The sequence below is a fragment of the Doryrhamphus excisus genome, linkage group LG9 (genome assembly GCF_037039965.1).
Source record: "Doryrhamphus excisus strain RoL-2023G ecotype Guam linkage group LG9, RoL_Dexc_Guam_v1.1, whole genome shotgun sequence".
NCBI lineage: Eukaryota > Metazoa > Chordata > Actinopteri > Syngnathiformes > Syngnathidae > Doryrhamphus > Doryrhamphus excisus.
In genome coordinates this window covers 3,800,871-3,826,068 of record NC_136365.1, presented here as the reverse complement: position 1 = coordinate 3,826,068, position 25,198 = coordinate 3,800,871, and the positions used below count along the sequence as shown (strand labels likewise).

The 25,198-nt window shown below is 39.2% G+C and overlaps 1 protein-coding gene across 4 annotated transcripts in view; it reads right to left on the bottom strand.

The window, feature by feature from the left end:
- The window catches only part of add3a (adducin 3 (gamma) a), an 85,944-nt gene that overhangs the window by 38,002 nt on the left and 22,744 nt on the right, over positions 1–25,198 (bottom strand). The window contains exons 1-2 of one of the 4 annotated variants that reach the window (XM_058064742.2): positions 22,229–22,541; positions 15,933–16,015 (exon numbers count right to left, since the gene is read on the bottom strand). The exons of 1 other annotated variant lie outside the window; for it this stretch is intronic. The gene's annotated coding sequence lies outside the window, so the exon portion shown is untranslated. Of the gene's footprint in view, positions 1–15,932; positions 16,016–22,228; positions 22,542–25,198 lie in introns of those variants that run through there. 2 more of the 4 variants (XM_058064919.2, XM_058065204.2) reach the window with 2 other exon arrangements.

Genomic DNA, 25,198 nt, shown 5'->3' with positions numbered 1-25,198 from the left:
TCAGGGAAGAAGTACATTTGAAACACTTATATGCTAGGACTACGTTAAAAAGCCATAGCTTTTCAGTATGTGGAATCAAACTATGGAATGGATTGAGTAAGGACCTCAAACAATGCACAACGATGAGCCAGTTCAAGAAACAATACAAGCAGTTGATGTTTGCTAAATACAAGGATGAAGAGTCTTGAACCAGTCATGATGTGCTATATATATCACTATATTGACACTTACTATGGTACCCATTATGACATTGTATGGTCATATCACCTTGTACTTTGGTACGAGGTAAAAAAAAAAACAAAAAAAAAACCAAAAACCCTTCAACTGTATTATGGAAAGCAGGAAGTGAACAAATGTAACAGTTACTGATTGTAAAAGTACCAGATGGAGGGGTAGGATTTAATAAGCTTTGCTTCTTCCTACTCCTTTTGGACATGTGGAACTGTGAACTGATTATGTGATGCATTCAATTGTAATCTGATGCATGTTCATATGAAATAAAACCATTACCATTACCATTACCAATCTTGGTAGACATGATCCCGTTCCAGGTTCCCAACTTCAGAGCTACTGGATCTGCATTGAAACAAAAATTAACTAAGGTCGACCTCACACCGCCAGAATTTAAATTTTAAAAATATAATGAAATAGAATGGCATTATATGTACTTTTCCAAAATAAAAACACTTTTGTGTTTCTTTACTTTATTTGCCTTTTATTTAACCTACAAATGTGTCAGATCGTAAAGTCACGGATGCAGCTCAACTTCCTCCAATTGAACTGTGACAAATCACATCATCAAGCCGAACTCCCTCACAAGCACAACCAACAACTTCTCCCTCCTCATTGACACCACCACCTTCATCTCACATACGCAATCTCAGCATATTCCATCTAAAAAAACATTGCCCATCTTTGCCATTCCCTCCATCTTCATGCTGCTGAAACCCTCATTCATGCCTTCAAACTTTACCATAACTGCATTTTCCATGGACTTCCATGCACAACCCTCATACAGATAAGGAATGTTTTTATTGCTGTACTGTATATCCTTGTATATCCTGTGTACAGTTCCGACTTACTCCAAAATTCAACTTCCGTGTGGTACGAACGGAACTGCTTAAATCGCCGTTAGTAGCAGAATCATCTACTTCCTAATGATTTCTTTTCAACTTTAACTATGTCTTGCTATACTGCATGTGTTTCATTGTCTTGTGTTCTGCCACAGGGCTTGAGCAGCAGGTTTCTGCACCAAAACGTTTAACGAAGAAGACATGCCACGGGTGATAACAAGTCATAAAACAAATACTTGGTGTCATCTATCAGTTAAACTCACAATGAACTTTTGTTGAGGCATGTAAAAAAAAAAAAAAAAAAACTCTACACTATCTGTTCACCTGCTCCTACGCCATAAACCTGCCAGGGTGATGCATTAACCATAATCTCGCTCTGCCTATCTAAATTTGTTTTGTGTAAAATATGTGAAATATGTGACCCTGCCTCCCTCTTGCTAATCTTTGGCATCTGCTGTTCTACTATGTAAAAAAAAAATATGTATATTTGACAAATATGTATGTACTGTATGTTGTAAGTGTGGGAGGTTGGGGATGATAGATGTAATGTCAGCATTACAGTATTAGTACATGAACGCTTTAAGGGTTTAGGTCTATCATGATAAAAGTGATGGACAGTTTGGACTCTTCATACCTAAAAGGTACAAGTCCCTGTATAACTCACTTCTCATTACTGCATGTAATGTAATGTAATATTCATAAATGTTGTTATCAGTCATGGGCTGGGTGTTGCAGGCTCCAGGATGCATAAAATCAGTAAGCCTTAAGGGCCGGGTGGGGTATTTCAACAAGACGCAATACGGAATGACTTACCAAATATCCTGGTCTCACTTTGCAATGAAACTGCAATCACCTGTGTAACAGTGTCGTTAAACAACATATACTGTATTCCTTGTCTCAGTTTTCATACACCGTTTTGGTTATCATACAACAGAGAGTGTTGGTGACTCACTGATCATGCATTTTTTATTAAAAGAGACGGCTAAATAAGCTTCCACAGAGAGGGGAGCGAACGTAGGTGCTGTTTGTTTACCACTTCTCCACCTCTGACTTAGTGATTTTCTATTATTATTATTATCTATTATTTAGCATGCCACTTTAAAGGGATAGTTGGTATTCGTTTGACATGAAGCTGTATGGCATCCCCATCGCTTGTGTAGTCTGGCTGCTCAGTACAATATTAAAGCATAAAAAAAATTCCCATTGAAAAAGTTTCTAAATCGCAAATCTATATAATAATGCCAAGTCAGCCAATGTCAAGTCAATCCTCATTTGGATCAGCCTCAACATGTACACCTTCATACTGTGCACCTCTGGCATATGTCTAACAAATGTACCTGCACATTTTGGAATGGGAACAAAAGACATATTTAAAAAAAAGAATTCTGGGTTCTGCACCGTTTCACAATCATCCACAAATCATCCACCTTCTTGAATTCCCCGGTCCATTCCTTTCCACCACACACTTACAAACACATTTCATGCTTTATGATAGTACAGTCAAACCTCACTGTAAGAACTACAAAATTGGTGAAAAATCCTGGATGGTCGCGATTGGCCAACATCACATTGCAGGGTGCAGCTTGTGAAACGGGTACTTTTTATTGCAGTGTTGGGCTGCGGCCAGCCTTTTTTTTTTTTTTTATCTCCCTCATGTTTTGAGACATAACTCCAAAAATTAAAAAAAAAAAAAAATCATGATGCAATCGATTGTGACACAGAGAGCTGAGAAGCAAAAGGACATGGACTTGGTATTAACATGTTCTGGTATGAAAGCTATTCTTAAATTACAGTAAAGTCTCGTTATATCGATATCGGTTAAAACGAATTACTACTTATTACGATACTATTTTCATTTCCCGGCAAATTTCTAGTCTTTTATGATATAATTAGCTCCGTTAGTACGATACCTGGTTATTATGATAATCCGGTTACTAGGATGCCCTTTTCATCTCCCGCCAGCCAATTTGGCAACACCTTCCCTATCGATAGTTCCGGGGTAAATTATGTCCCGGTAACCGGTAATCACTACAGCGTAAGTTTATTTTTATTTACTGTAGTACAAAATTTATTGTAGTACAAAAGCATGCTAGATACGCAATCCATGAACTCAAGGAGAAAATGACATGCCATATCAAAGATCCGCCCACTTTTAATGCAGTTCGGCGCAGGATCGGATATATGGATAGTCCGGTTATATCGGTATTTTTTCCGACTCCCGAGAATATCGATATAACGAGACTTTACTGTACTTGTGTTGTGTGGCAGTGACCTGTCAGTTCCAGCTTATGACGCTTCATATCACTTATAGCATGGAAGCGAATCATGCATTGCCAAACATATTCACATCTTTTAATCAAATGAGTCAAATGGGCATGTGTAAGCAAACTGTCCCAACTGCTGACTTTGGCGGATGTCTGCATGGTATAAACAACCTTTTTGATACAGATCTTGGATCTCATTGGGCAGATGTTTCTAATGTGTCCGCCGAGTGCAGGATTACCTCCCATTTGACTGTTGTAAACAGAAATCACCATGACAACTATTTCAAGGGGGGAAAGTGGTGACAGCCATGGCTGACAAATAACTGCAGGCTTGTCTCCTACAGATAACTAATCACAGCTCAGAGGCAACCAAAATCACTTATTGCTTCACATTGGCTCATCAGAGAGGACGGCCCGCCGCTTCCGCCTCTGCGTGTACTTTCATTAAACCAAAAGATTAATGTATACGCTGCCTACGACTGCACCTTGAAGTAATCCCCATACTTGTGTTGAAGTCATTCACACCCTCCATGACCCTTCCAATAAGCTGTGGACAAGAAAGAAACAAAACCCAACAGAGGAGGACCTGCGCTAAATGCATACCGGTATCCATTTACAGGAATGCAAAAACACTTGAGCTCATGACTAGGACCCCTGCTCTTTTTCCCAAGAACAAAAAGGCAAACTGGGGTGGAGAGCTGGTGGGAAACTGGTAAATGCGGTCATTCTTAACAAAATATGTTATGATTAAGAGAGAGCGAGAAATACTTTTTTGCCCCATTATTTTACTTTGAAGTAGTGAAACAACCAAGGTATGCTAGTGATGCACATTGATATCTCAACAGGAATGACAATAAAATGGTTGTAGAAGCAACCACTTGTGCCTAGTTACAGTTTTTCTCGATTGTTTAAACACATTTTGTGAAAGGATGCCTCATATTCTCAGAAGTCTACACACAAATCAAAAAATCACTCACACATTTCTGAAAACCCCTCAATTTTTCTGCAAAATGAAACTTTACATCCAAAACAGTCTTCATTCAAGGCTGGAATTTTGTGCAGAAAAATAAAAATTAAGATATTTGAGAACAGTGGAATGTTTTATCAGAGTTTTTATTGTAGAAAATCGGAACCAAAGCACTGAAAAAGTTTGTATATTTTTCCGTTTTTAATAAATGCGTTTTTTTTTCTTTTTTTTTTGGAAAACCTGATGCGGCCCAGCCTTGCCCAGACCCTAGCTCCAGTGACCCCCAAGTAAATTGAGTTTGAGATCCCTGGTCTAGATTCTGGTTGAAGGAATTTTTGACCATTCCTCTTTATAAAACCTCTACAGTTGAGTTTTTAAATCTTCATTCTTCTCAAAATGGTGTTTTGTCTCCAAATGACGCACACAAACCACTATATGAACAAACATTTATATGAACCAGTTAAACACTGATGTGCTCAGTGTAAAAACACTGTGATTACATCATATTCATCATGACTTGGGTCTTTTTGTGTTCAGTGTGACACTTCTTGCAAAATGTTTTAGAATTGTTTTTTTGGTATTTTTTTGACTCAGAATACAAAATTATTTTTCACAGAAAAAACAATCTACAAAGTGTTCATCACAGCCAACACAAAGTTCATCATACAGTGGTCTGCATCTAAATGTATACAGCTTCAGTTAAAGAAATAATAATAATCATCAACAAAAAATCAATCAATAACAAAGCAAAAGACTATGATGCAGAGACAGAGACATACCAGCAGGCCGGGGTGTCTCTTTGTGTTGTTATCAGCCTTTACGACTCAGATAGCAGATTTGGAACTATATGTAGGTTATAGACTTGATATTTTTTTAAAGCCTGCAGCATTAAAAATCTAGTTCAGACATGCAAAGACCCACACAGGTTAAAACACCCATACTGAGAAAGCTGTCACTCAGCTGTTTATCCCGTTCTTAACAGCCTGTCTACTTTTACGTGAGAGTGGGAGTGATGTTAAGCAGCCGCTAATCCATGTTTGAGAGTTAAGGAGGCATTTAGTGGGACGCTAATGTCTAATGTACCGAGACTCAGTCTCATTCATCTCCTGGAGCAATGATCAATGTTGGTGTCGGAACTGCTGTGTTATTTAGCAATGAGACAAGGAGGATGTGGGGGATGACCACACATCGGCCTTGTGGCTATGGGGTTGACAAATATTGACACAGACAGCTGAGGACAAGCGTTAAAGAGACAAAGGGATGAGGGTGCCGATACCACTTTTTCACCTCTGATATGACACTGTCATTGCAAACTTGAATGTAGGCCAATACCGATATTGGTCCGATATTAATACAAATCATACACTTTTATGACATGCTTTGTCTCCACACATTTTCTATGAAGAGACATAGAGCATCCATGGGTACAATTACCTGCTTAGTCAAACCTTACAGTATTTAGTGAGGAATGACACAGGTTTGGGCACCCTTGATAATTTTCAAGATTTCCCTTTAAAAATCACTGGTTGTTGGGATCATCCATTTCAATTAAATATACCATGTAGCAGACAAACACAGTGATAGATCAGAAGTGAAATGAAGTTTATAGGACTTGCAGAAAGTGTGCAATAATTATTTCAACAAAAGTAGGCAAGTGCATAACTTTGGGCACCCCAACAGAAAAATGACATCAATATTTAGTACATCTGCCTTTTGCAGAAAAAACACTTCCTATAGCTTCAATTGAGGGTCTAGATCAGGGGTCTCAAACACGCGGCCCGCGGGCCAAATGTGGCCCGCAGGACACTAGTTTGAGGCCCCCGCTTTGATATGAAAGTTTAATGTTAGTGCGGCCCCCGCAAGTTTGATATGGATGCTGTATGGTATCATGTACCCAGAAAAAATTATTACATTAATGTTCATGTTAAAGGTTAAATAACTGTTCATAGTTATCCTCCCTAACCGTGTGGAAGTGGTAGGTTTTTGGCTATTTAAGTTTAAAGGAAATAACTTGAAGGCTACTGTTTAGGTCGCTAGCTCTCTAGTTTGCGAGTTAGCATGTGTCTCAAGACCCTGCAGTTGCGCAATATGTTGTAAATAAAAAGAGTATAAATGTGACTATAGTCGTGTTTTGTCATGACTACAGGGCTCTAATAATGCTTTGTTAATTTTAATCTGAAAAAAATAATTTGTCTACCCACCAACTATATGTGGTTTCTTAAGTTTTTATTATTTGCCATTTTATTATTATTATTATTATTATTATATTTATTTATTCTTGAGCTGTAGGAGCTGTAGTTAACTACGTTATCCATTTGACCAAATGGCAGCTCATGACTTTCCATGGAACACAGCCATGAGAATTAGTGCATAATGTTTTAGTGCATGCAAACATATTAACTGCTACAGAATTATGAATAGATTGCATATTTTGTAATGAGATGAGCACTATCAACTAGAACTGCATGGTCATACAGAACCACATATATACCCCTAATGGTTGGGATTGACTGTAAATGAACTAAATGAGCTTTTCAACAAAGCAATCAGGTTCCGATAATGTCAGCTCAAATTAAACTTAACAGGTTTTTGAGTATTTCACATTCAGTATGACATCAATTTAACACTCACTTTTGGTGAGTATATGAAAATAGTTAGTAAAGTTGTAAATCATTACAATGACCTCAGTTTTCATCTATATACAGTATAGCTTTTTTTCTATTCCAAAGTGCCAGATGTAAGTCGAAGGAGGGCAAGCTATAATTATGCGAGTGTGAGGCGGTTCATATGCATTTAACGTCACTGTAAAATGATTATAGCAGATGTAACATTTTACAGTTAATGACAACCAAGTTTAGGGGACTCCTGGATAAGAGTGACACAAAACGGCAAAGCATGCACGCCTCATGCGATACTTTCCAGATCTGCACTTTCCACGAGAGACGGTTACTCTAAATCAGAGCCATGAAAGGAGGAGGTCACCTCCTTTTATTTTTGGAGCTGAAAACCGCAATTCCAGCATGAAATTGGCTCAAATCTGATGAACGTGTACGCCTAGATGTTGTCATTGAAATGTGTGACAATGGAAACATGATTAGAATTGTTCCTTTTGTTGTAAGAACTTAATTCACACTCGCATTCATACCTATGGACAATTTTCAGTCGTCAATTAACCTAGCATGTTTTTGGCATGTGGGAGGAAACCGGAGTACCCGGAGAAAACCCAAACATGCACGGGGAGAACGTGCAAACTCCACATAGGGATGCCCGAACACAGAATCAAACCCAGGTCTTCCCGATCTCCTGACTGTGTGGCCAAGGAAAGACCAATGATTTTATTAATCACTATTCATCAATATTAGAACAATGGCATTTCCATTTCACCAATTTCAAAGTATACATAGAATTTAAGATCATTGTAAATATCTCTCCAGATCAGATCTTAAAACTGGATGAAGATGACTTGCTTGGAACTGAAAACACTACCCTCCAAAACACAATTAAGCTCCTTTAACCGCTACCGTATGTGCACACACAGAGTCGCCGGGTTTACAATCAGGCCCAGAACATAGCTTCACAACCATCACTGCTCCATGGAGACGCAGCACAAAGGGGAGCCGAGTGCTGAATTAGCTTGTGTGTGAATTATTTGACATTCCCTCACAGCTCCCATTGACATCAGTGCCTGGTTGAGAAAGACTTTCAAAGTACATGAATCCTTTTACATAGACTCTACTTTTTCCTCTTAAAGATCTCTCTGATGTTCTCTACAAGCCTGTTCCTGTTTGTTATGGACCACAGATCAAAGAAAACTGTACGGAACAAGCCAAAACAGCACTGAAGAGTTACACCTACAACAACACTAACGTTAGTTTCACCAGACAGCATTTGTTCTCTTTCTTATGGTATTTTGCTTTAAATTGTCATGAACTGTGAACGGTACCTAAATACAGTAAAGTCTCGTTATATCAATATCGGTTATAACGAATTACTACTTATTACGATACTATTTTCATTTCCCGGCAAATTTCTAGTCTTTTATGATATAATTAGTTCCGTTAGTACGATACACGGTTATTATGATAATCCGGTTACTACGATGCCCTTTTCATCTCCTGCCAGCCAATTTGGTCTGCTTATATCGATACAAAAGCAGCGTAAATCAATCTTTGCTTAAGGATTTCAATACCAAAAAAAGAACACGGCGAACAGCTGCTTCCAGTCAACTTTATTGTTCTATACTATAGAACAATGTCGAGTGCATTATTGCCCACTTTTAATGCAGTTCGGCGCAGGATCGGATATATGGATAGTCCGGTTATATCGGTATTTTTTCCGACTCCCGAGAATATCGATATAACGAGACTTTACTCCAACTGATTCAGAAGCAGTATTACTGTAATTAAAGAGTGGAGCTCAACCCATTGTAACTCAATGACCCAACCCTAACCCTAACCCAACAACCCTAACCCAATAATGGAAATAAATACATGTTGAAAGACAATGGAACACAAATAAAAATTTTCTCCTCTTGCAAACAACTAAGGTGAAAACACAATCCGTTCTGAGGCACTTCTCAACCCAAATTGAATGTGAAACTTTGATATTTTCACTGTACTTGCACCTAAAGTACAGTTGTCCTTTGCTATGTATATTGTGGTTCAAATATAGCTCACTCTCTGTTTTCTTTCTTCTTTCTCTTCGGTTTTTCCCTTCACAGCAAACCAATCTCCTCCATCCAACCCTGTCTTCTGCATCTGTCTCTCTCACACCAACTACCCTCATGTCCTCCTTCACTACATCCATAAACCTTTGGTCTTCCTCTACGCCTCCTACCTGGCAGCTCTAAACGCAGCATCCTTCTACCAATATATTCACTATCTCTCCTCTGGACATGTCCCAACCATCTCAGTCTAGCCTCTCTGACTTTATCTCCAAGGCCTCTAACATGTAATGTCCCTCTGATGTACTCCTTCCTGATCCTATCCATCCTGGTCACTCTCAATGAGAACCTTAGCATCCTCATCTCTGCTACGTCCAGTTCTGCGTCCTGTCTTTTCCTCAGTGGCACTGGTCTCTAGACCAAACAAAAGTTTTAGAACAAAATATGAATAAATGATCACTATTTTGTACTTGACTATGGCGTATTACGAGACAAGTCACGTGTAGTATTCTGGTCACTAGGCATCAGTAATGTTATGAGACATGACATTAGATTATATTACATTTCACGCTGCATGGAGACTGGCTACTGGCTGAGACCGAATGGAGAAAAAAAAAAAAGGTTATCCTCTCATTTTGGGTGGAAGTGGTAAGTATTTGGCTTCTTTGGCCTTCCTCCCCACTCCATTTAAAACACTTTATGTTTAGAATAAGCAAATTGGAAAGGCTAACTAGTTAGCTCGCTAGATCCCGTAATTGGGTTGTTATTTCATGTAAACAGGGCTCTAACAATGTTCAAACCCGTATTTAGAAAGCCATAACAGGGTTTCTATGCTCTATGAAAATATTTAGTTTATTCTGTCCCGCTTTGCTGAAATTCACTTCCATGATATTTCATTTCTATTTCGGAATTCTAAATCCATTATGCATCATTACTTCTGTCAAAAAGACATGTGTTCCACATACAACATTTAAAGGCCGTCGACCCGAGGGCTGGTTTGTGTTTGGGGACTATCCATTACACAATCTGACGGAGCAGACAAATGTGATATTTTGGGATCTCTTTCTCGAGTGAGGTCATTATGAGTGAACCAATACTGCGGTCCCATCAAGCCAATACACACACATTGACACACACAAGGCTATTCGCTCATCGTCACACGCTCAACAGTTTCCAAGACGACTGCAAACAAACAGCCCAAGCCAGCAGTGACCCCACCCCAGCAGCGAAAAAGTAGCAAAGACAGTGAGACTAAAAAAAAAGTCAAAGAAAGTGTGAAGGATCGAGGACATAAGGAGACAAGGACACTGCGTATGAACCACCATGTGCCGTACCGTGCAACGGCATGAAGGTTGTGCTGTTACATAATATCCGCTACACCTAACAGTATCCCCATGAGCCTCCGTACAGTTTGGAGCCTGGACACAAGACAAAGAGTCACTTTGACATCTCTTGGAACAAAAAGAGGAATAAAACAGCAGGCAGTTCTTTACCAAAGAAAAGGCCCGTTTGTTGAAGCTTCTTCCAAGGTCAATGGGTTCCTTTAAGGCACCCACATCCACAAATTAAAGAGGATACTGGCATTTAGAAACATTTGACCACATGGGCCTTTAACTCTCTATTGTAAAGGCCAAGCAATCCGGATCAAACGGAAGCGCTGCACTCAGATGTCAAGAGTGTGGGTCTGAATGAATGAAGTCAGTTACATCACAAGCATTCAGTGGTTTTCTCCAGCAGTTATTGGAATTACACACTTTTTTTTCTTTTTAGGCCGTGTCCATAGTGTTATGCTTACCATGTCATTTTTTCTGCGTTTATGCAAACATCTTCTATAACAAATAAGGCCAAAAAAACAATGCTGCTCTGAGGAAGACACTCTATTCCAGGGGTCTCAAACTCAATTTACCTGGGGGCCACCGGAGCTAGGTTCTAGGTGAAGCCGGGCCGCATCAGGTTTTCAAAAAAACAAACCCAAAACACATTTATTAAAAACTGGAAAAAAAAAATCAATAAAAAAAACTATCTTCAATGCTTTTGCTTCTGCTATACCCTACAGTTTTTCAGTACTTTGGTTCCGGTTTTCCACACCAAAATATCTGATAAAACATTCCACTGTTCTCAAATATCATAATTTTTATTTTTCTATACACAAAATGAGATTTTTTAAAAAAAATAAACAAATTAAGAAAAAAGACAATAAATCAATCAATCAGTAATAAATAAGTAAAATAATAATAAAACAGCAAATAAGAAAAACGTAAGAAACCACATACAGTTGGTAGAAAAATTATTTTTTCAGATTCAAATGTACAGTATTAACAGTTATTTAACCTTTAACAGGAACATTAATGAAACTTAATAATTTTACCCAATTAGCAAGTTAGCATCGTACTCAGCGTCGTAACTTTAACAACATGTTTGATGAGATGCTTTATCTTGATGTCTAAATTCCTTTTTATTCCAAATCATTTCCTGCATTTATTTGTACCCAGCGTCATAAGCCTTTAGCTTCATTGCTAATCCAAAGCAAAACAGGGTAGGGTAACAGATTGGGCGGGGCAAAATCATGTTAATTGTGTCCGGTGTGCACACAGCTTTAAGCTGTCATTTCAACATTAAACTTTGGTATCAAGGTGGGGGCCTCAAAGTAGCGTCTCACGGGCCGCATTTGGCCCGCGGGCCGCAAGTTTGAGACCCCTGCTCTATTCCATCTTGGACCCATTTGTGCAGCACCATGGAACAAACGGGTGGTCCCGACAGGCTTGATTTCGGTTGAGGGGGCTTTGAAGAGTTTTTGTTTGATTTGAAAGAAATTGTCAGCGTGTCTGTACCATGACAGGAAGCCAAAGAAGCAAGAGTTCTTCTCAGTGAGTCACTGTCCCTGCTCTGTGCTTTGACCCCTTCTATTATATCTGACCGCTCAATAACATGCTGCCAGATCTGAGGGGAAAAGACTTTGCATTGGTGAGACCCTCTGTTTCCGGACCCTGACAGCCTTATGGGGGGGTTGTTACGCACATCTAAACAAAACATCCATCAACGAGAGGGAAGTGACAGCAAGCAATGCTGATGACATGTAGCAAGGTCAAGCATCTTGATGCAGAATCCTAAGGGACTCTTTGCCTCATAACAAGCACATCGAGCATCCTGGACACAAGTCCAGGATGTGTTAGCTGTCCATCTCTGCTAAGGCAGAACCAAATAGTTGTAGATTCCAAGTCCTGCATTAGGGGAGCTACCCAATGTGTGTTTGTGCTTTATATTATTATAATATTTCTGCTAATTCAAGTGGAGCAAAACACATGTAAGTGGGGGTCATGCTTGATAGTAACAGCAAAAACATTCATTCATTCATTTTCTACCGCTTTTCCTCACGAGGGTCGCGGGGGGTGCTGGAGCCTATCCCAGCTGTCTTCGGGCGAGAGGCGGGGTACACCCTGGACTGGTCGCCAGCCAGGGCACTTATAGACAAACAACCATTCACACTCACATTCATACCTATGCACAATTTGGAGTCGGCAATTAACCTAGCATGTTTTTGGAATGTGGGAGGAAACCGGAATACCCGGAGAAAACCCACGCATGCACGGGGAGAACATGCAAACTCCACACAGAGATGGAATTGAACCCTGGTCTCCTAGCTGTGAGGTCTGCATGCTAACCACTCGACCGCCACAGCAAAAACATTTAAATAAAATTAAGGACAACAATCAATACGAATACAATATTCATACACTATATCATATTTTCTGCAGTATAAAAAGGTGCAAAAAAAAAAAATGGGCAGAAGCACTGAATTGAATACCGAATGAAGCGGTTCTGCACAAATATTACATGTTTGCTATTGATTTTGTTACAAAATATGTTGACATTGTCTTTCCATAAAAATTACTTATTTTGTGCATTTAACTAAACAAACACAAAATAATAAACCGGTTTACCAGAAAATAGAAAGTCATGTTTGTTAGGGTTGCATGTTCCTTCAAAAACAGACCCGATCACACATTTGCAATGTGCTCACTATAGTTAATGTAATTATCATACATAAATGGATATATTGCAATATATCTGATATGATGTGTATGTATACATATATATACACATATCTTTACATAAATATATATTCATTCATTCATTCATTTTCTACCGCTTTTCCTCACGAGGGTCACGGGGGGTGCTGGAGCCTATCCCAGAATGTGGGAGGAAACCGGAGTACCCGGAGAAAACCCACACAGAGATGGGTTGGAAAAGGGTGGAATTGAACTCTGGTCTCCTAGCTGTGAGGCCTGCGCGCTAACCACTCGGTCACCGTGCAGCCATTTCACCATTTACCGCTTTTTCTTCACGAGGGTCGCGGGTGTGCTGGAGCCTATCCCAGCTGTCTTTGGAGGCGGGGTACACTCTGGATTGGTGGCCAGCCAATCACAGGGCACATATAGACAAACAACCATTCACACTCACATTCATACCTATGGACAATTTGGAGTCGCCAATTAACCTAGCATGTTTTTGGAATGTGGGAGGAAACCGGAGTACCCGGAGAAAACCCACACATGCACGGAGAGAACATGCAAACTCCAGAGATGGCCGAGAGTGGATATATATATATATATATTATTTTTTTTAAAACAGTGTGTGAAAAAAATAGTTATGGGACATCCGACATTCAAAGAAGGGGGTAAAGGCTGGGGCGTAGTTTAACCATCATTTCCTGAATGTATCTGTTTTTCATCCGTGCCTCCTTATCAATATTATGCGGTGGTTCCCTGAGTGACCACCCTGCACATGTTTGTGCGTGTGTATGTGTGAGAGTGAGCATGAAGGAAGGACAGGCTTCCTGTCAGGAAGCGGGGTCCAGTAGAGGGACAGTGACTCAATGCCAGAAGTCACAACTTTCTGCTGAAGCCAGGGTGTGCGGGACGGTGTGAATGTGTGGGTGTCCTTTGGATTGGAAAATTCATTCATAAGCAATTGCTCTCTAAATGCTGAGTGTGCGTCTCCGTATTGGCAGTAAATGTGAAGACTTCAAGCTAAACTGATGTTTACATTCATGATATCCACAAAAGGCATCATTTCACTTGAACCTGAAAAAAAGGGCAATTATCAGCATTTCTACTGGGCCTCAATCTCCATGGCAACCACATAATAACAAGACCACCAAAGAAGAGACCTTTCTTCCACTCATGTCCCTCTCTCCCTCTCCTTTCATATCTTTTTTAATCCTTTGATAAATTTATATATCCACTATCATGACAGATCTATGTGTTAATAAATACTAAAAAAACAAAAAACAAAGCAAAAACAACAACAAAAAAGGACCCATATCCAAGAAAGTGGATATTATGTCATCGGGTAGCTGCAAACTTTTTCAAGTGTCATGGAACAACTCTAATTATTCTAATTGTGTCCTTTTCCTCAAACACTATTTGCGTGGGTTTGTTTGATGAACATTAATTAATGGTTTAATTTAATTTGAACATGCATACAAGTTGCATACAACATAATTGCATAATTCAAATCCACAGTGCCACATGTCCCAAAGGAGTTTGTCAGTTTTATACTCACATGTATTCTTAGTTTAATCATTATCTAATTGAGGTATTACTTAACATGGAGTATATTGTGTATTTTTTGGTCTCTTCTTATTTCCAGTAAACATGTACTCCTTGTAAACATGTGATGTTTACAAATGTAACAAATGTAACCTTTATGATTACTAGGCACAAGCCGGATACTTGTTGTAGGAGTATCTGTTATGGACAATGTATTTTTTCCCGGATATAAGTATGATGAGAGTATATTTCGTCATTATCCATAGCTTAGCTTACTCGTGCAGTTTAGCCCCCAAAACATGGCAGAAAAGCGAAAAAGGACGAATTTTTCCATTACGTATTTTGAAGAAAAATGTATGCGTCTTATTCACGGGACGACTGTTGCAATACCAAAGCGGCACAATGTGGAGAGACACTTCAAAACTTGTCATGAAAGCGTCAATGCGAGCTACCCACACGGTAGCGCATTAAGGACGGAAAAGGCCCGTTTGTTAAAGGCAGCTTTGGACAAACAAAGGACTTTTTTCACTAGGCAGGTGGAAAAAAAATCACAGAAAGGTGTTCTCTCTGACTTTCAAGTATGTGAGCACATAAATAAATGTTTCTTGTTAAAAAATATGTTTTTGTCACCATTATTGTGGAAAATAATTAACATTGATATGTGAGAAGTCGCTTCACATAGTGTTAATACTACTATTCCTTTTGTTCTGATTACTAAAAAGTGCAGTTTTGTCATTTTGGGAGTTTACCGCAAACGGGTCATGTAGTACCTTAATACCATCCGTGCTCACAAAGTAGCCCTCGACCTCAAAAAAGGTTGGCGACCCCTGCTATATACAGTAGCTTGCAGTAAATTCAATAGCAATATGCGGCGAAAGCGTTCACACTTGATCAAACAAACTGCACCATCAGAGCAATCGCAATAGTGTTTAATGTGATCAAATCAACTTCAATTCCCCAGAGCTCAGGGTTCTCAACAGTGCCATCTCTGGGACGGGAATGTGCTCCTGCCACAAATGGAGGAGTTCAAGTACCTAGTCATACGGACTCTGCATCACTCTGTTGTGGTAAATAAGGAGCTAAGTCAAAAGACACATAGCTCTCAATTTACCAGCCAATCATGACCATTGTGGTAGGGAATAACCAAAATAAGTTTTCTCCTATAGACGGCTAAACTCTCTCCTTTGAGAAACTCATTCAACCGGGTGGACGTCTGAGTGTTTTTTCTACACTTTGAATCAGTTTATTAAAGGTGCGGTGCGTTATTTGTCACCTTGGAGGCGACTAACAAATATTCGGTTTACCATGTCATGTTTATGCAAAAGTAGAAGTTGCACACACAGCCAAAATCAAATGGATGCTAACACTAACCTGGTGGACTTGAACTCTGTATAAACTCATTAGCACACCCACCTCAAGCAAAGAGGAGTGTTCTCTCTCTCTCGCTGTTCTATCCAACACAGAAAGATGCAGAGTGAACCCTCTTGTCATCCAGCCTGTGTGGTAAGGAGAGAGGACAAAAAAAGAAAAAAATAAGCATAGAATTATTGACTTAATTGTTATTTTTTGTTTGATTAATCAATTTATTGATTAGCCTGACAGGCCGAAGTAGGAGAGTTCACTCTGATACATTTTTCAGCTGTGTGTGACGATATCCTAGCAATGCATCAAGTCATCAAGTCAGACCCGCTTTCTCTTACTCCCTTCCCTCCCCATGGTCTCATTACAATCTGCTTCTTAGATACGTACGAAGAGTTGATGGAAGGATCTGCCGGTTTTCTCAGTAATGACGCAACATTCTGAGCAGGAGGTGGAATGTACAGTACGTTGACTCAACTGATATTCTTCAAGGTTGATTTACAAGGTAGCTGATGGAGGATACAGACTCCTCTAAAAACCAAAGCTGAACATTCATTTCCCCTTTAAGACCTCACTTCTGTTTAACCAATCATGGCAAACGCCCACTGTGACACTGGGCTGCTCTCAGATCTGGTGTTTAAAAATGAACTGGGGATTGTTCCACAGAAAAAAAATGATGGAAGATTTACAGCTGGTGGGTGATGTAAATAATCTACCATGGTGCATATGGAGTCCCTTTATAAAAAAAAAAGGCAAAAATAATGAATGGTTTACCCAGGAGACACACAAAAAAAACTTAAATAAAATTAAAAAAATAAAAATAAAAAAATAAATAAAGTGTACCACAAATAAAGAAACACTTCCTGCAATTCCAAAGTATGGGTGTGATTAAAAAAAAACAAAAAAAACAAAACAAAAAAAAACAACAACCCTGAACTGAATCATTTAATCCTCTACCCATCTGTCTTCATTTCTTCCCCCATCTGCCTGTTCACTTTCAGTTTCATCTGTGGACAAAGAAGGAAGGACAGTGCAGCATCCTGGCAACTTGCCACTCAGCTTGGGCGGAAAAATAAACAAGCGTCCCAAGTGTTCTCAAGGAATTTTAATGACTTCCATAAGTTCAGTCCATTTACCTGCCAGACCACAGCCAGCACGAGACAAGCAATGGACTATTATCATTGCACTGATGAGGAACATTGGAGATCAAAGCCAATATTAAGGCTTTGAAGAAGGAAGCCACAATAAAAAGGAGTTTTCTCACACACGCCAATGAACCTGTAATAATATGGTGTAAACTTCTAAATGTCAACTTTTGTTTCCAACAAAAAAAAAAAACACAATAAACTTGACGACCACCAGAGAAACCTTTTGTTTCTGCTTTGTGGTTATAGTAGTCCAAAGACAGACTGTTGGTTTTTACACATTGAAAGTATACTCTCAGCATAAAACTGCTCACATGATTTTAGCTCAAATCACCTGTTGGTCCAAGATTGTGGTTTGCAGTTTTATCGGACTGTGTTGTATCATAAAACACTTAATATGAATTAAGTGATGAATTGAGTGATGACTAAATTGAGTGGTGCACTAAACCATTAATATATCATGCCGGACTTGGCCACAATCTCGCCTCTCTCTGCTGGCCTGCACTCAAAAAGTACATTTGTGCTTTGGCCCATTTCCTTGTCCCACCACTTCTATTCTGAAATTTATCTGACTTTGTCGAATATTAGTTGAATTAGATACAAGAGGAGCAATCGCAGGTATTAAAGGATATGTTTATTCTGCTACATTACAACATTGGGAGTGACCAGGATAGATAAGATCAGGAAGGAGTACATCAGACGGACATCATATGTTAGAAACCTTGGCGATAAAGTCAGAGAGGCTAGACTGAGATATTTGGGACATGTCCAGAGGAGAGATAGTGAATATATTGGTAGAAGGATGCTGCGTTTAGAGCTGCCAGGTAGGAGGCGTAGAGGAAAACCAAAGAGGAGGTTTATGGATGTAGTGAAAGAGGACATGAGGGTAGAGAGACAGATGCAGAAGACAGGGTTGGATGGAGTAGATTGATTTGCTGTGGCGACCTCTGAAGACATAACCCAAAGAGAAAGAAGAAGAAGAAGATTACATTCTCACTTAATATGTGGATTACTGTCTCCCTTATTGTAGTCCTTCAGATTATTTATTTAGTGCTAAATTTGACACATCTTTATTATGTACAGGTCCCGGGGAGAGTGACCGTTCTATGTATTTCACTCTCCAATGATTTGGATTCTTTGTATTTGACTTTTATTATGAATTGTGTCCGCTATTAAAGAATCTGCTTTGAGTACTCGCACATTAGGATATTGTATGAATTTTGCCAGGGCCCGGGACCACCTTGTCCGATCTTGCCAAAAGGAGGAAATGGTGCCGCACCTGGGTGTAACTGAGTGCGGTAACACTACCCAAACATTCCGTGTTTAGGTATTAAGTGGACCCAGACACGCAATAATTGCCCTGGTGTGAGTACAACCTGGGTAGAAATACAGCATGTCTAAACCGTTAAGCCTTTCAGTGCGGTCTGCTGGGAATTTCCATGTGAAACCTTAAATGATAATTATATGATTAGCTTTAAAACCTTTAATGTTGAAGCAGTCGAAAGCAATAGGGTATGCAATACTATTTTCAAATTACCAAGTAGTACAATGTATAATAATGGTTTCTCAAGATAGGGTCTGTGCTTTCTAGTGATATACCGGTCACTAAGGTAATCATACTGTAGATCAAGGGTCTCAAACGCAGTCTCAAATGTGGCCCGCAGAAAATCTACTTCTATTTCCGTCTAAAAAAAATGTGTGTTTGAGAACCCCAGTTTGCAGTGATTAGTAGTCGTAGTTACCGTCAGGTGTGAAAACCTTTCAACCCCTGTTACGAGTGTGTTTTATTGAGGTCATGACCCACAGAATGTAAAGCGGAACCCTTGTCACCTCTAGCTGCATGTAAGTCTCTGTTGAGGGCTGTAGCAGCACCGTAAATCTTTGGAGTTGCATGTCAGAACAAATATTGAAACCAATTTGAGAGAGTTAGACAAATAGCCAGTTGTGTGGGTACTTTGATGGCTTACGGCCCAATCCACTACCTAGAACAGTGGTCTCAAACACGCGGCCCGTGGGCCAAATGTGGCCCGCAGGACACTAGTTTGAGGCCCCCGCCTTGATATGAAAGTTTAATGTTAGTGCGGCCCGCGCAAGTTTGATATGGATGCTGTATGGTATCATGTATCCAGAAAAAATTATTACGTTTGATTAATGTTCATGTTAAAGGTTAAATAACTGTTAATAGTTATTCTCCCTATCCGTGTGGAAGTGGTAAGTTTTTGGCTATTTAAGTTTAAAGGAAATAATGTTTGATTAATGTTCATGTTAAAGGTTAAATAACTGTTAATAGTTATCCTCCCTATCCGTGTGGAAGTGGTAAGTTTTTGGCTATTGAAGTTTCAAGGAAATAACTTGAAGGCTACCGTTTAGGTCGCTAGCTCTCTAGTTTGCGAGTTAGCATGTGTCTCAAGACCCTGCAGTTGCGCACTGAAAAAGTTTGTATATTTTTCTGGTTTTAATGAATGCGTTGGTTTTTTTTTTCTCTGATGTAATGTTCTACTGCAAATCAATTCATATCAACAGTGTTGCTAAATGCCTGCTTCATAAACTCTTTATTAACACAAAAGCTGCTTCACATCTGTGCCTTTGTTCTCCGGGCCCACCGTCATTAGCTGTGCATTATGAAATCAGACGATTCGTTTCACTGCACATGTGTCAGCGGTGGAGGAACACCCAGCCCATTGGCATGGGCCACTGTTTAGATTTCTCATCTCTTAGGTTATGTTATTCTGTTTCGGGACCAGATGCACAGGAAATGACGACACAGAGAGAAAACAACAGATGAATTCTGCATTTTCATTGACTTTTATGTTGCTTTATGTCCGTAACACTATGCAGACCTAATCATGTCTGTAACACATTTTTCCTAATATGATAGAGACAATGATAGAAAACCCAGATCCACAAAAAAATTATTTTGGTCGTAGCAAAAAATCTAAACCTAACTAGCTGCTATCAGTACTTCAACTCCATTGAAGTTTATTTATGGCTGACATGGGATGTTAAACTGGATTGTCTGCTTTCAAAAAAAAAAACAAAAAAACTTGCATGTTTAAGTAGAGACTGTGTACAGTGAAATGAGACTATATACCGCGAGTACAGAGAGTACAGACTATGTACAGTGAAATGGGTAGATATATATATATATTATGTAGACCATGTAGTATGTGTATTTGCTCACGCTTAAGTCAAGATCCAAAGAAAGATGATGTTCCACCCTTTTTCTACACCTGAAGCAAGTCAACGTAACAAGTCATGTAACACCTCGCTGCAAATCCCAGCACACATCCGGAACAAGCTGATCATTTGTCAATGGTAGTTTTAGATTGGGACTCTCTCCTCTACTTAGCCAGATTCCAGACACGCAGTTGTTGGTACATTTGCACATTACCATGAACCACCAAATGTACCACCTGGGTACTCACGTCCCAGACCCAAGTACTTCAATTTTGAATCATGTTTTGCGCACACAATGGTTCAAGAGTCTTGAACCAGTCATGATGTGCTATACCTATCACTATATTGACACTTACTATGGTACCCATTATGTCATTGGATGGTCATATCACCTTGTACTTTGGTACGACGTGCATTATTTAAAAAAAAAACCTTAAACTGTATTATGGAAAGCAGGAAGTGAACAAATGTAACAGTTACTGATTGTAAAAGTACCAGATGGAGGGGTAGGATTTAATAAGCTTTGCTTCTTCCTACTCCTTTTGGACATGTGGAACTGTGAACTGATTATGTGATGCATTCAATTGTAATCTGATGCATGTTGAAATGAAATAAAACCATTACCATTACAATTTACACTTCACCAAACAAACTCGAAAAACTCGAAAAACAACTTTACAATAGACGATTCTCTTTTGTTTACACTTCGAACAGAATCTGTTCTCTAACTATAAACAAAACGATGCATTTCCAAAGATGACGACTAATTTTGGTTTACAAGCTCAAGATTATCTTACATACATATTACTAATTAACTAAACAGGAGGAGTCAGAACTCTGTAATCACAACCAGCCACTCTCTTAACACAAGTTCAGCAAAACCTTCCTATTATGAACTCTGACGTGACCAGAAGTTTAATCTTCAAGGATTGAGACTCCTAGTTGGTCTGGTTTCAAAAGACAAGCTATAACTCAGCATGGTGAATGTTGTGTGAAGCCTGTGGTTGAATGTGACTACTGGTTTGGTATAATTAGGTCACTGAAATCGGCATTTAGACAATTGACTAATTTTAATATAAAAATTGGCTTGCGAGTTTGAGACCCCTGATGTACATGATGCCACTAAAGAGACCTTCCAGAAGCTAAGAATAATTATTGTAAGCATTTATACAGTGAAAATGAGAGGAAAAAGGTCAAATTTGGTGATTGACCCTAATTTTTTTGCTTGCACTACTAAAAAAATTAGGGGCCACTGTGCTCCTAGTTAAAAAAAAAGTTAGTCTGGAGCCCTGAAAATTGGAGTAATGAAAGACACAGATGAAAAGACATTGACAAAAGCATGTGTGTATAACCCCACCCCACGCTGTGTGTGTGTGTGTGTGTGTCTGTGTGTGTGAAAGACCTACAGAAAATCCAGAATTTTGGCACTTGCTTCACATGATGTGAGGAATTAAACACAAGTGATAGCTCAACTCTTATCAATGGGGCCCAGATGACAAAACCTAGTCCCCCATCTGCAAACTACAAACACATGTAACACCCTCTCTCTGAACACATTCACGATCCACTCACTAAGTATGCTGACACTTGAGAGGGCGGCATCTCTCTTGTGCACACAGAAAGACATCTCGGGCCCATTCACATGATCTCCCCGTTCTATTCGCTGTAGTAGAAAAGGTCTTTTAAAAAAAAAAAGGGGGGTTCTGTAATTCCATTTACCATGACGGAGCCTTCAAGTGGCCACAGTGGAATGTCCACCTTTTTTAGTTTTGAGTTAGAGGCTTATTATCCGAGTTTTTAAGTTCAGTTTCTCAGAAATCTCTAGTTTTAGTACATATGATAAAATTGTGCACACTTCCCTAGCACTGGCAGCTCTGGGAAATGTCACAAGGGCACAGAATCAATAAGAATGGAGGGCACTGAGATAACAGCCTTGGTGGAGGAGAACACTGCGGTCATTATGTACAGAACACAAACCAAGCAAATCATCAGCTACTAGTACTACGATTAGGGAAAAGGACAACAAACCTTTTGGTTAACAAAAAAGCAAATTGCAGCGTGCCTCAGAATCTTCCTCTCGGAGCAGGAGGATGTGATCCACCTGCACTGCAGTGAAGTCTTATGCCAGCGCTGCTGTTGCCGTTCTTTTTCCACTCAAAACATTTCTTCCATTCCAGCCCAGCAATGCAAAACTATTGCCCTCCTCCTATCTGCCCCGGTGCTCTTCTGTCTGACTGTAAGCAGAAAATAAATCTGCTTTATCTGGTTTTACAGTGCAGAGCAAATGCACAGTTAGAGCTGCAGAGGACTAGCCAGCATGTTGTCAAGAACTGGACACTAGTACTGGAAGGGGGGGGGGTCGTCGTCCGGGAGAAGACAGGAAAAGGGGAGGGGCATAGAAGGCAATCTGGAATCAAAACACTTCTCGAAAACAAACCCACATTTTACAATTGAGAATCATTTTAAATTGACTTTAAATATTTTTGCTTTTTTCACCCCATTCAAACTCCTGAGACTGAGCTACCACTATTACAACAATTTAAGGGTATTTTTAAGTTAAAGGTCTAAAATAAATCATTAAACTAAGTCATCCATTGAACTTAATCTTTATTCTTAATAGAATAAATTACTTTTATCATTAGCCCCTTTCAACCAAGCTGTACAGTCCAATACCGTAAGTCAGTTGGTAGCATTTTTTCCACATTTTTTGTGTGTATCAAATGAAATGAAATGGTACAGCCGTCTAAATTCTCTTTTGTGTCACTAAAAGATGTGGGTAATACAACAAAAACAAGGCTAACCTTGAAAGAAAGCTTGTTCCTTCCTGTCAGACTAAACTATTTCATGTTTCCTTCACCTCTTCTGTACAAAGCCATTGTTGGTCAGACACAGAGAGTCCTTGATAAGTTTATTTTTTTTATTATTATCTTTTTTACATAGACAAAAACAACCCTTAAAATTCTTTCTTCGGCTCATCCCATTAACCATTTTATAATTTTTAATGTAACCCTAGAAATGTAACCAAAATACACTGATTTTAACTTCATAAACACTTGTTGTGAGCTGGCATTGCTTTAGTCAGAAGTATTACGGTACTTGGTAATTTTTTGACCCTCTGTCTTGAGTTGTAATCTCCTATAGAGCAGCTCCACACAATAACCAGCACAGAAAACTTTTCAGATTTTGCAGAATCTGCACCTATTCCAGCTGTATTTCCTTTAATTTGTGCTTCCTGGTCTGTTTTTATTTATTTCACCCATGACCCGCCTCCGGGCATGCCCACTGATAGGAAACACTGAGTGTTTTGAGCCATCCAAAACTTATTTCAAGTCTCACTTCCTAATGCGCAAACCTCATTATCTGAAAGTTTGGCATCATTTAACACAAGAATAGAACATTCTAACTACATTTATAGGTCAGAAAAGTGGAAAAAAAGGACATTAGGTCCCCTTTAATACAAAAGTTAAAGGAAATCTCAAATTACCATGTGATGTGTAAGGTAACACGGTCGTCCGCTGCTCCTTCACGGCTTGAAAATCACTCCCTCACTCGATCATGGTTTTTCAAAAATGTCCACACTACTTCACACTCAAGGCTTCCACACATGCACTGACAGCCACACCATACCAATGTACACATCAGTCGTTATATTACATTGTCAGCCCCTTTCAGCCCAGTATTGGTAAAAACAAGTAACAACACAGGCTACATTCACACTGCAGGACAATTAAGATTTGCTCATATGCGACCAGTATTGGTATCAGATCAGTAATGGCAATACCTGCCGGAAATTCAGAGCTATCTCACATCACTGGAGCACATACTGCAACAATCTTTACTTCTGTAAACACACAGTCAGTACAGTTGATAAAAGTTATATGATGACAGCAGTTGGACACTGGAACAGATCATTTCTGTGTCCATGATTTCCTATTCAAAATCTCAACAATCTGGATGTTGATTAACGACCCCGAAATCGTAGTGTTTGAACTAAGAAGCTTAATGTAATAACTTGCCGTTTGTGCACCAGGAAACCTGAAATGTATTATTTTGGAACATGACAGCTAGTTGGTAAAAACCTTATCGTTACTGCTGAATAGCATGGAAACAAACCAGGCAGTAATTGTTGGGGGGCAGAAAAAGCAAGTGAGCCAGCTGAGCATGAATCAATTCACAATCAATTATTCAAGCCCAAAGTGTGGGATTATGGGGAGACAAAGTCCAGCCGCTACTGCTCAGTCTTAAAGTGGAAGGGATTGCCTGCTTGCTCGGGTTTTTGGTGTGGCAGATGTGCTTTCATCTTTTTCAATTAATCCTTTGCCAGGACTAGAAGAAGATGCATCTAATTATGAGACCGTTTATCAAAGCGACATTGGCTGCAGAACTCTCTATTTGGGTCTGTGTAGATCAGGGGTCTCAAACACGCGGCCCGCAGGACACTAATTTGAGGCCCCTGCCTTGATATGAAAGTTTAATGTTAGTGCGGCCCGCGCAAGTTTGATATGGATGCTGTATGGTATCATGTACCCAGAAAAAATTATTACGTTTGATTAATGTTCATGTTAAAGGTTAAATAACTGTTAATAGTTATCCTCCCTATCCGTGTGGAAGTGGTAAGTTTTTGGCTATTTAAGTGTAATGGAAATAACTTGAAGGCTACCGTTTAGGTCGCTAGCTCTCTAGTTAGCATGTGTCTCAAGACCCTGCAGTTGCGCAATATGTTGTAAATAAAAAGAGTATAAATGTGACTATAGTCGTGTTTTGTCATGTCTACAGGGCTCTAATAATGCTTTGTTCATTTTAATCTGAAAAAAATAATTTGTCTACCCACCAACTATATGTGGTTTCTTAAGTTTTTATTATTATATTTATTTATGTATTACTGATTGATTTTCTTTATTCTTGATTTGTTTATTTTTCATCTTATTTTGTGTAGAAAAATAACCAAAGCGAAGTTTTTTTAAATTTTTTTGCGTTTTTTTTTTTTTTTTGTAAAAC